The sequence below is a fragment of the Limulus polyphemus genome, unplaced genomic scaffold (genome assembly GCF_000517525.1).
Source record: "Limulus polyphemus unplaced genomic scaffold, Limulus_polyphemus-2.1.2 Scaffold3864, whole genome shotgun sequence".
Taxonomy (NCBI): Eukaryota; Metazoa; Arthropoda; class Merostomata; order Xiphosura; family Limulidae; genus Limulus; species Limulus polyphemus.
The window spans coordinates 14,382-27,470 of NW_013669474.1; the positions used below are offsets into that span (position 1 = coordinate 14,382).

At 36.7% G+C, this 13,089-nt stretch overlaps 1 long non-coding RNA gene across 1 annotated transcript; it reads right to left on the minus strand.

Annotated features, from left to right (window-relative positions):
• Positions 1–47: 47 nt before the first annotated feature.
• On the minus strand, positions 48–9,427 carry LOC111088490. The gene is made up of 3 exons (XR_002612998.1): positions 9,416–9,427; positions 4,821–4,826; positions 48–165 (listed from the first exon to the last, which is right to left on the minus strand). It is a non-coding gene; the product is annotated as an uncharacterized LOC111088490 (long non-coding RNA).
• Positions 9,428–13,089: the final 3,662 nt, after the last annotated feature.

Genomic DNA, 13,089 nt, shown 5'->3' on the forward strand with positions numbered 1-13,089 from the left:
CTGAATAATGCTATAAAGTCTTACAATGGTTAATTCCCATAAGGTTGTAACATTGGCTCAGTGGCTACTTATGTAGGGATTTATGTATGGTTTTGTGTATTCATCCCTATCTTGTTTCTGTACCTTTTGGCATTGCCAGCCCTAAATCATCCTTTTTTTTAATTACTTGTTTCCCCTCTTTTTTTAAACAATACCAATGAATATTTTATAATGAATGTCAGTCGCTATGAAGGCAGCAGTTTTAGCCTGGCGTGATGAGTTGTCTTGATGGACATCATGTTTTGAAGTTAGTGAAACGCTATACTGCTTCTACAATCCCGGTTACGCTACTCGCCAGTTTTCTACTTTAGCGATGTTTTGGGGCTAAACTGAAGGTCTTAATGACTTTTGAAAACCCAAGTTAGATGTTTATAAAAGTCTCTTAGATTGTCACAAGAGAGATTTGAGACTATGATGAGCAATACATAATATGCGTCGGCCATTTTTTTTCCACCTCATCCCTCCATAGTAGGCCCGGCATGGCCAGGTGGTTAGGGCGCTCGATTCGTAATCTGCGGGTCGCGGGTTCGAATCCCTGTCCCACCAAACATGCTCACCCTTTCAGCCGTGAGGGAGTTATAATGTGACGGCCAATCCCACTATTCGTTGGTAAAAGAGTAGCCCAAGAGTTGGCGGTGGGTGGTGATGACTAGCTGCCTTCCTTCTAGTCTTACTCTGCTAAATTAGGGACGGTTAGCGCAGATAGCCCTCGTGTAGCTTTGCACGAAATTTATAACAAACCAAACTCTAAATAGTAAGTACTACGGGGCCCGGCATGGCCAGGTGGTTAGGGCACTCGACTCGCAATCTGAGGGTCGCGGGTTCGAATCCCCGTCACACCAAACATGCTCGCCCTTTCAGCCGTGAGGGAGTTATAATGTGACGGCCAATCCCACTATTCGTTGGTAAAAGAGTAGCCCAAGAGTTGGCGGTGGGTGGTGATGACTAGCTGCCTTCCCTCTTGTCTTACTCTGTTAAATTAGGGACGGCTAGCGCAGATAGCCCTCGTGTAGCTTTGGGCGAAACTGAAAACAAAACAAGTACTACGGTGCTTAGTGATACTTGTTATATACATGTATATCTCTCTCCTTCGCCAACAGAATTATTATTTATGTTTAGTGTCGTAAATCTGTTTAGGGAATTTCGCGCAAAGTTACTCAAGGGCTATTTGCGCTAGCCGTCCCTAATTTATAAATAATAGACTAGAGGGAAGGCAGCTTGTCAACACCACCCACGGCCAACTCTTAGGCTACTCTATACCAACGAATAGTGGGATTGACCGTCACGTTGTAACGCTCCCACAGCTGAAAGGGCGAGCATGATAGCTGACGGGATTCGAACTCGCGACCCACAGATTGCGGTTCGAGTGCCCTAACTATCCGGCCATGCCAGGCTAAAGGTAAGAAGAAAAAATTATATTCGCTCTCTCGTCTGCACTGTTAATGATGCGATATTTTCAACTTTCTGGAGTAATAGTAAATAAACTGCCAACCTTTCTGTCACTGTTTTCTTGATGAACAGGTATGAATTATAAAACTACGGTTTGAACAAATGAGCCCATCAACACTTACCAATAATCAGGAGATTTTATCAACCCAACAGAAACACCTGGTAAGAAATGTCACAAAATTTAAATAACAAAATAACTCAACCCTTCATACTTCACTGTGTGGGCTTTAACAAAATAACTCAACCCTTCATACTTCACTGTGTGGGCTTTAACAAAATAACTCAACCCTTCATACTTCACTGTGTGGGCTTTAACCAAAATAACGCAACCCTTCATAACTCACTGTGTAGGCTTTAACAAAATAACTCAACCCTTCATACCTCACAGTGTAGGCTTTAACAAAATAACTCAACCCTTCATACCTCACTGTGTAGGCTTTAACAAAATGACTCAACCCTTCATAACTCACTGTGTAAGCTTTAACAAAATAACTCAATCCTTCATAACTCACTGTGTATATTCTAACAAAATAACTCAACCCTTCATAGCCCGCTACGTAAATCCAGCGCAAAAAAAAACCTGAACCTTCCTATCTCTAGCCTTAATCAACAAAATTATTAAAATAGAAACTGATCCCATACATTAAAGATATTGGCTCATTCTTTAAATGCAATATTAAACACTTTTCACACAACACACAAAAGACTTCGAAACTCCTTGATAGTATCGAGTACTGATAAATTACACGTGACAAGGTTTGAGTTTTGATGTAGTTTTTGCTGTCTAAACCATCATCACACATATTCTTTATTAAAAACTAAGTATTTGAACATTATTATATATTAAGCATTAAATATTTTCTTTCATTGTGATTTTATACATTCTAGTATAACTCTCAATCTACAGCTAGCCAAGACCTACAGTTCTGACATGCTGACTGCCATCACCCCGTGAAATTCGATGACGGATTTACTAATGACTGGGGCTGACGACACTTCTAGCTTTTATCAGCGCAGCTCTTGTCTGATATGAGCTACAATTTTCCGAGAAACAATTATATACCACGCGTTTCTATGACAGACTCACTCAGGCGTTTTACCTTTTCTTTTAGTAAAGTTTGTTTGTTTATTTGTTACACAATGAGCTCTTTGCTCTGCCCAACGCGGATATCGAAACCCGATTTTTAACGTTATAAGCTCACTGAATTCCCGAGGCTTTTCACTAAAGATCTATTCGATATTTAAAGGTGAAAGTAATACAGCTTAAGGTTGAACCTCAAATCGGTGTTTTTGTAATTTTTTATGTTAAAAAGTTCGGTTACAAAATATGATAGGTACAAAATCTGTGGTATTATGTAATTGTGTTAAGCGAGTGCGAAAACTATGCTTTAATAGCATAAACGTTTTTCCGATTTCGTTGCTAATGTGATAACGTTCAAAACTGTTTAAAATTATTATAGTTTTGCCTCTTATTTTTTACTGTGCAGATGGTGTAAAAATTAATTTTAGAAACGTAAATGCAGTTGGAGCAGGAAGAAAGCCTTGTTTAAGTGAGAATATGAGGTCTTAGACTGCTCTAAACTGAAACAAAATAGGGGGAGATAACTAACCTGGAAGGTCATCAAGTATGTAAGAGATTTGTTATGCCAGGTCAATAATAAAGATACAATATATAAGTACCATATTTAGATTATACCTAAAAATGTTCTTAAGATACTGTTTAGAGATGCAGATCTAAGCCTAACGAAGTGATTGTACAACTTTACAAATGTATTAGTTCCTTGTTCTCCAGCGCCAGATGTAATGGAGAAGTAAAACCTGAAAGACGAGTGTTTCACGACAGGTTTTTATGTGTGTAATGGACAAGTAAAACCTGAAAGACGAGTGTTTCACAACAGGTTTTTATGTGTGGTAAAACCTGAAAGACGAGTGTTTCACAACAGGTTTTTATGTGTGTAATGGACAAATAAAACCTAAAAGAAATATGTATCATATTTCTCATGATACTTAACGACCGTAATATGTGGTGATACACCATCTTCCTTGACCAAGGTGCAAGGTGGGTAACACCATGTTAGCTGACATGTATTGATAAAGGTGTTGCAGTGGCCGTAAAACATTCATAAACCATAATCTATTAGCTTCTAAAAAGAAAAAAGAAGCCCGATGCTGACACTGCTAGTAAACCCAACCCCTAGAATCAACTATCGTCATGAAGGGCCTGTCAACAAACGCATGTGGATTGGTCTCACCCCAAATAATGCAACTGTGGGTGTTGACCTGACAGATACGATGTAGTGACCTGCGCACGTTACACACAGTTTGCTGGGGTTGGCCAGTAGAGTTAGTCAACTTGATGTGTGCTGGATTCTCCTGGGGATTGCCTTGTAGGGTGACACTTGAGTTTCTGCGTAGTTCCTGCAGTCTTCAAATGTCGTATAGATACAACGTAGTGGCCTGCGCACTTTACACAGTTTTCTAGGGTTGGCCAGTAGAGTTAGCAACTTGATGTGTGCTGGATTCTCCTGGGGATTGCCTTGTAGGGTGACACTTGAGTTTCTGCGTAGTTCCTGCAGTCTTCAAATGTCGTATAGATACAACGTAGTGGCCTGCGCACTTTACACAGTTTTCTAGGGTTGGCCAGTAGATTTGGCAACTTGATGTGTGCTGGATTCTTTTTGGGATTGCCTTGTAGTTTCTTTACTTTCACTTTACACACAGTTTGCTGGGGTTAACCAGTAGAGTTAGCAACTTGATGTGTGCTGGATTCTCCTTGGGATTGCCTTGTAGGGTGACACTTGAGTTTCCACAGATGCACATGGATGTCCAGATCCTGTCTTCACTAATATATTGATGAAATTATGTAAGGCCCTTGGGCTACAAGACCTACATGAACAAAGGTGCCACAACCAAAGGCTCACTCAGGATTACTATATAGAAAAGTTCACAAGTGTTATCTTAAAGATAAACTATTCGCAGAGATCTAAGCATGTAAACTAATACAAGTGTACGCTTACATCTCAGAACAAATGTCAGACGTGACGTCACATAGCGTAGGTGGCAAAATCTGTAAATGCATTTCCCATGGTATTGTATGCACGCATACTTATTCCAGTAAGGTGTTATGGTTTGGGTATTATAAGCAACGGAATGCGTGAAATAAATTTACAGTAATGCCCAGTAACTCGTTTTCGAAATCTCTTTACGATTTCTCAACATAAACATTTCGTTCAAATACAAGATAAAAAAATTAGCCGACTTGTGTACCTGAAGTTCATAAAGTGGAACACAGGAAAAAAAAAAGTTCATTCACCTTTCAAATGTAATGCAACAGAAATCTCGAGTTTTTCTGGGAGCTAGTGAAATAAGCTTCTTGTTGTACTAGATTTATATCTCATTAAAATCTTGTATGTTTTGAAACTTGTAAGAAAACCCGCTTTCCTACATGCTGTTGAAGGCGATAGGTATCTATTTTGCCATTTCTATGCAATATTTGTTATAGAGAGTTTTGAACACGAGTTATCAGCCATTTCCTGGTTTCTTTCTTCAGCAAAATTACTCATAATATGAATATTACTATTCAGTTACTTCACTTACAATCTATTTGTTTTACACGAAAAGTCTTGTATTGCTCTAAACGATTTTACATGTACGTCTGTCTGTGATTTCGCATTCTAGTTTGTTTGTTTGTTTGAATTTCGCGCAAAGCTACACGAGGGCTATCTGCGCTAGCCGTCCCTAATTTAGCAGTGTGAGACTAGAGGGAAGGCAGCTAGTCATCATCACCCACCGCCAACTCTTGGACTACTTTTTTACAAACGAATAGTAGAATTGACCGTCACATTATAACGCCCCCCCCCCGACTGAAAGGGGCGAGCATGTTTGGTGGGACGGGGATTCGAACCCGCGACCCACGGTTTACCTGTCGAGCTCCCTAACCACCTGACCATGCCGGGCCTCGCATTCTAGTTTAGCCAAGTCCACAATACACTTACAATGAACCTAACGTGTGTTTCGACAAATTATTCGAAAGAAATACCAAATGTATGTTTGTGTGTGTGTGTGTGTTGTTGGGAAATTGTCACGATGCATGTTGGACATTTATAAACATTCTAGTGTAGTAAAGTTTTTAAAGTCATGAATTGTATTAAATGGAGTGGAAAACTGGTATAATAATAATAATGTGCTTTCTTGTAAGGAATAATTATAGTTTGAAAGGTTTCATTGGACTAATGGGTGAGCAAAATCAAAATATAGAATCATTGTTCATTTGTAAAGTAATAAAAACAATCTTGGAAGTGTAATTTTATGAACTCGAACCCCGAATCGCTATATTAAATTAATAGATAGCTTGCTCCATAGTTGCTTGCATACACGTTAATGATTTCCTTTCGTTCTATCGTATTATGTAACATTCGGGTTTCTTTTCCTATTTGTAACTAATGGAAATTTGGTGTGGTTCTATGGTGGATAAGAGATTTTATATAACGACTTCCTTCAAACAAAGCTGTTAAATACCTATATGGAAATGATCAATAATGTTGTATTAATGCACAAAAGATGAAGTATATGTATTTGAATATGTTGTGTATTTGTTCTCTCAGAATAAGAGGATTAAGGTAACTGAGTTAGAAATTGGGAATGGTAATTGATTCTTCGATATTTTTATTATTTATTGTAATTATTATAAAACTGTTTCGGAAAATGGGTAAGTTCTAACGTGTAAATGTATATATATTATTAAATATAAAAGTGTGGAGTGTTTGTTGTTTTTTGTGTTGTTTCATCTGTTTTAAAATAATTTTTTTCGTGATGTTATAGAACAAGTACTGCAGAAGTATAGTAAATAGGTTAATTCTCCTAACGCATCTCGGCATGTTTTGGTAATAAAAGTAGCCTGCAAATACACCCAACGATGGTAAAAAACATCAGTATACCCCAAATGGGCTAAACAGAAATTGAACAAGGTGCTACGACACAACGTATGTGTGTGTATATATATAAATATATATATGAAACAAAATCAGTTATAGGTGTTCAAAATAAAACATTCGCATACTTCAGTTTTCACACCAGATTGTTATATTGATACCAAGTTTTATTTGTACAGGCTTCTACAAAACTCAACACCTGAAAGTTCTACTACAAAATATTGTGGTTCGGAGGAGTGAAAGTCAAAGCATTTATTGAACTGAGAATATATAACAATTACTCGAGACCTAAGCAAGCTTTGAACTTTCCGCTACTGGAGATATGTGTAAATAGATAATATGACATATATATATTGGGGCCGTATGTGGCCTAGTATTTAGCATGCCGGACTGGGGATCCATGGTTCGCATCCCGCTGTCACAAAATCTCGCTCCGTAGATGTTTTGTAGTGACAGTCAAATCCTACTGTTCGTTTGGAGTAGCTGTCGGGTTATTCGTATGGGGCAGATTCTTTACGATAGGTGTTCTGTGACTCGTTGGAGATACATTTCAACAATAAACAAACAGCACACAATCCACTGGTTTTAAAATAACGTATCAAAACAAGTTAAACGTATATGCAAGTGTTCGTTACACTGTTGGTTATCACTGTTGTATTCATAGCTTTAAATAGTTGTCTCTTTTTCGTCAAAAGCCACGTAGGCTGATCCAATTACTTTAGAACACAATTTGACAAGACGAATTATTCTTCATGCTATGTTATTACAATAAAGTCTGTGATAACTTCGCTTTAAAATCACCACTATAAATGTCGGTTACCACAGTTGTATCGAGAGCTTTAAATAATTGTCTCATTTTCGTCAAAGTCCACAGAGGCTGGTTCATTTACTTTAGAACACAACTGACATGACAAATCATTTCTTCATTATTGTATTCACTCTGTTTTTATGGTAGCAGCATTCATGTTGACAGTCACTCTTGTCTTGTTTATTGCCAGCACCATCTTTGTAGGTAGCTTTAGCTGCTTTATGTTGATATTTATTGTTGCGTGTTGTTGACAGACACTCTTAATGTGCCCCATTATAAAACAAGCATAGCATCTCTTCTCCCATTAGTCGGTTGACTTCTTGACACCTTTGGTGGCATCCTGCTTCTGGTCAGCCATCCCTGTTTTCGACTTCAACTGGTTATTCTTGAACTTGCCAGTTATACTCTCATATACTGCCAGCTTGATCATCTCATCCACGTCTTTCAGTGCTCTCTCTCTCTCTCTTTTAGGAACAGTGACATGTCAGTGGAGCACATGATCTGAGCTGTTCACGTATTAGTAGATCATTCAAAATTATCTTCACACTTGCCCATGTCAGTCCACCTTGTGAAGTATCGCCATAGACGTGTCAGGTTTGACTTCTCTCAGTTCCAGTAAAAAACTTTTCTCGATAAGTTCATAGCATTTCAGCAAGGCCACGTTTAACTTGTCATGGTCTATGGCATCTTCTAGTGTCATGTCAGCATACACTTGTAGGCTTTTACCTGTGAGAAAGGGGCTGAGACAGACTGCACAGTCGCCTTTATCCCAGTTCTGACTTTGGACGAATCTTTCCTACCACACCAGGAAAGCATCAGTGTCGTCTTTCTGTTTATCAAAGTTGGGCAGCTTGAGTCGGCTGGCTCTGACCCCATTGTCATTTTTGGGTCATCTGTCTTTTTGTTGGCGATGAGCTTGGCGATCTCAATTTGTGCTGTGCTTTGATTCTCTCTATTTCCAGTCTCTCCTCTCTCCCCTTTTCTTCTTTCTCAATTTCTTACTCTCTTTTCTGTTGATGCACTTTTCTCTCTCTTCTTGTTGTTTAACAAACACTCGTAGATCACCATCTTTAAGCTCAAGTCACTCACCCCTCTATATTCACTTATCAAAGTCAGTTGACATAGTTATATAGCGTGGCTGTGACCTCTACAATATTTTCACCACCACTACAGCTGTGGGTATATAGAGGCCTATTTGCCACTGTTGTTCACGTATTCTTCTACTACAGTTTACCACTATAGATCCTGGCTGGCTCGTCACTGTCAGGATTTTTGTATGGGCTGAATTCTTTACAGTAGGTGTCTGTGACGTGTTGGCGATAAATTTCAGCAATAAACCAACTGCATATAATCCACTTGTTTGAAAATAATATATTCAAACAAGTCAAGCATATATACAAATGTTTATTACACTGTTGGTTATCAGAGTTGTATCCAGAGCTTTAAATAATTGTCTCTTTTTCGTCAAAGTCCACGAGACTGGTTCAGTTACTTTAAAACAAAATTTGACAAGACGAATTATTCTTCCTGCTCTATTATTACAATACAGTCTGTGATAATTTCGCTTTAAAATCGCCACTTTAACTGTTGGTTACCACAGTTGTATTGAGAGCTTTAAATCATTGTCTCTTTTATCGTCAAATTCCACATAGGTTGCTCCAATTACTTTATAACACTATTGACAAAACAAATAATTTTCTCTCTACTCTGTTATTACAATAAAAGTTGTGGTAATTTCACTTTAGAAATCGTCAATATACGCTCTTTATGGCTAACTCACGATCACGCAGTCTAGATCTGTTTCTCGAAATATATTTTCAACACGTATTCATACCCCAACAGAGAGAGGTATAGGATGTTCCACACACTACTAAATATTACGATGCAAAAATACTCAATGAGAAAAACTCAGAAGGTTCTAGTAACATGACGCAATAATATAACAATCACCAATTCGTAATTACTGAACTACACAATGTATGATTCGTTACTTAAACAAACTTGCGATAAACCATTGCTTCTAAAAATATCAAATTTAACACTCGCGTTAAATAAGCTATCTAAATCATAACACTCGCGTTAAAGTATTTTATTGTGGAATGTCTCATTTACTCCCGGAACGATGTGGTTGTTTGAGACATTTCACATGTATTTAGCATGTATCTAATCAGCAGCACCCACCACCGACTTTTATGCTACTATGAGATATACCCGATTGTTTCAATGTAAGTTTAATGCGAGTGTTATGATTTAGATAGCTTATTTAACGCGAGTGTTATGATTTAGATAGCTTATTTAACGCGAGTGTTATGATTTAGATAGCTTAAGTACCTATATCTCTCTCACTGGAAAATGTATATAACGTTTTTGATATGTGCTTTACTGTGAGGATTTATCGCTTTTCGTTCTGTAATGTTGGATGTTTGCAGCATGTGCCACAGGCTTTATGCAAACAATAAATACACCCTTCCTGGAAATCAGTTTATTAGATCTTCTTTGCCCAAAGGGGGTCGAAGATGATAACAGAATTATAGTTTAAGGTGTTTTAAGTTTAATACAATTTTCAATGTTAAAGAAACTTCTGGAAAGCGTCTTGACTATGAAAACAACAATACAACTAAAGATTACAAAATGAGATAACTTACGAAACTGATGAACAGTTCGATTCATGGTTTGTTAAGAGTTCAGAAAGTTTGGGCTTTAATATTATAAGCAAAAGAAGATAGATAGGCCTAACCCTATCACTTTTTATTTGTCATAATTTGAGTCGGCCTAAGCTTTAGTTACCTTAGAATTGCACCTATTTCACAGTTGCGTAGGATAAACAATCTCTTTATGATACGCGGAACAAAGCAATATTTCAGTGTCGTTGCCGTATTGTACTTAAAACTCTTAAGTATGCTTCCTACATGCCAAATGTTTTATTTGTCCGAAAAAAAATGTCGAGTTGTTATTTTTTTTATCTTAAAGCAGCTGTGATTCATCTGCCAGTCCAAAAATAATCCAACTTAAAGCCTTCTACATAACGATGTATCATAAAAATAATCCAACTTAAAGCCTTCTACATAACGATGTATCATAAAAATAATCCAATTGAAATCCTTCTACATAACGACGTATCATAAAAATAACCCAATTGAAAGCCTTCTACATAACGATGTATCATAAAAATAATCAAATTGAAATCCTGCTACATAATGATGTATCATAAAAATAATGAAATTGAAAGTCCTGGTATATAATGATGTATCATAAAAATAATCCAATTAAAATCCTGCTACATAATGATGTATCATAAAAATAATCCAATTGAAAGCCTTCTACATGACGATGTATCATAAATTCTACAAGTGATATCATAATTCCTATCATGTAAATACTGTTATTCCTATCCTGCTACATAATGATGTATCATAAAAATCATCCAATTGAAAGCCTTCTACATGACGATGTATCATAAATTCTACAAGTGATATCATTATTTCTATCATGTAAATACTGTTATTCCTATTTTGCATACATCAAATCTCAAGATGATCATATGCTCTAGTTAGTTATTCTCACTTGGTGTGTTACAAAAAAGTGATATAACCTTTTAGAAAATTCACACTCCTTTCTACCACATCTCACAACAACTGAACTTAAAAGAATAATATTATTATTCAAAATAACTATTGATATAAAGCACTAAATTGAAATTGTAATCATGATAACGACACATTATCACAATTACAAGATTTCAATATATTCACTACCAATAGCAAAGAGAATGTTGGTTTTATGGAACTCTAGTTATTCATTAATCCTATGTAGGCATTATTATAAATGCTAAAACAAATAACTAAAATTTTGTTTCTAAGACTAATATGGAACTTGACGACATTACCGTGTTTTTATCTACGTACTTCGGTTTGTTGTTCTTCTTCTCTCGGTTGTGATTTTAAAAATTCATCATTTTTCTTGCATCTATATGAAAACAGCATTTACAGTATCCTTTATTTAGAACTAGCGAAAGTACCCGGTTTCGCTCGGGTTATTAGGTTGATAGTGTGTGTATTCTGAACCCATTTTAGCATAACGTATGCACTTTTGTTGCTAAGGAACATGATATAAAAGCCATTGTTGGAAGGCATTGTTATCAAAACTCACTGGCTTTTCTCTATACTAGAAGTTGTTATGTAAGGAACCACTTCTTTTCTATGTCCAGTTTTACGTTCATTGGGATAATTTAATACTGCGTACTTTCAGCAAACGATAATTTAGGTAACGATTTATATTGGTACAAAATATAACGAATGTTTACAATATAAATTTTCTTATTTTGATGGTTTTTCTTAAAAAAAACTTGAATAATACAATCATACATAGTCTAACAGCGTGTGCAGTATTTTTCTTTAACATATACTAATTTTGTTCTTGTTAAATTGGCTGTCCTTTTATATTACCATAATATTGAAATTCGGTAGAATTTTGTGTTTATTTGTCTGTTTTTTTTTGTGTTACCGCCATATGTGCGAAACACCACATAGAAAAAAAAATGTGAGTGGCATAGCTCCAAGAGGAAAGAACCTAGAAACCTGAAATTTTGCAGCCATACTAAGTGGACCCTGAGTGTGTGCTCCTGGGTATTATTACTTGTCTACGCGCATGCGCGTTTGCACCCCTTTTATGCGAAAAACCACATAGAAAAGAAATGTGAGTGCCACAGCTCCAAGAGGAAAGAACATAGAAATCTGAAATTTTGCACCGATACTAAGAGGACATTTGGGGTGTGCACCTGGGTATTATTACTTATTCAAGTGCGTGCGCGCGTGCGCATCTTTCTAATAAGGCAAGCTAGCAAAAATCTACGTGTTACTTAACTTCAAAGTTAAAATCGCGGCATTAATATGTACGTGCATTTATTTTCATATTTTAGCCTGTCCTCGATGCTTCAAAACATTGCTGTTTTTATATGAAAATGCATTGAAAAGAAAAATTATTCTTATTCCAAAACACAAAATGTAGTTAAAGAAAACTAATTTGATTTCAGAAGATCGTTAGTCTGTCAAAAATGTGGCATTCTTTCTAACCTAAACATAAAGTTAAATTACAATTTAATTACATTAATACTAATAACGAAACCAAAAATATACCATATACTATGTTTATCACTTATACTCCTCTCCATTTGAATAACATTGAAATGAAATATTTTAAACTGAAGTTATCAACAATTCCTAAAAACACACATGAAAAAAAAACATCTTATATGTATGGAAAATAACAAAAATGTATCAGATGAAATTACTATTAAATCATAACTGAAACCATAGGAATCAATTTTCACTTTTCACATCAATACCTGTAATTTCCATTTCTTTTCTTGGAGCAGTTGTAATTATACATCCCACAATAGTGTAAGAAAGTGACAAAGGTTGAACTAGATCAGTAGTGTGCAGCGTAATATAAAACATTTAAGCTCAAGTCGCCTAATGCCTTCACCTGGCGAGGGCCCGGTATGGCCAGGTGGTTAGGGCGCTCGATTCGCAATCTGAGGGTCGTGGATTCGAATCCCCGTCCCACGAAACATGCCCGCCTTTTCAGCCGTGAGGGAGTTATAATGTGACGGTCAATCACACTATTCGTTGGTAAAAGAGTAGCCCAAGAGTTGGCTGTGGGTGGTGATGACTAGCTGCCTTCCCTCTAGTCTCACACTGCTAAATTAGGGACGGCTAGCGCAGATAACATTCGTGTAGCTTTGCGCGATATTCAAAACAAACAAACAAACAATCACCTGGTGAGACTGAAGTTTCGGGCTACATCAGCTCTCATTATTATAAATGGAGATTAAATCATTATACTTTCTCATCGTCTTAGTTA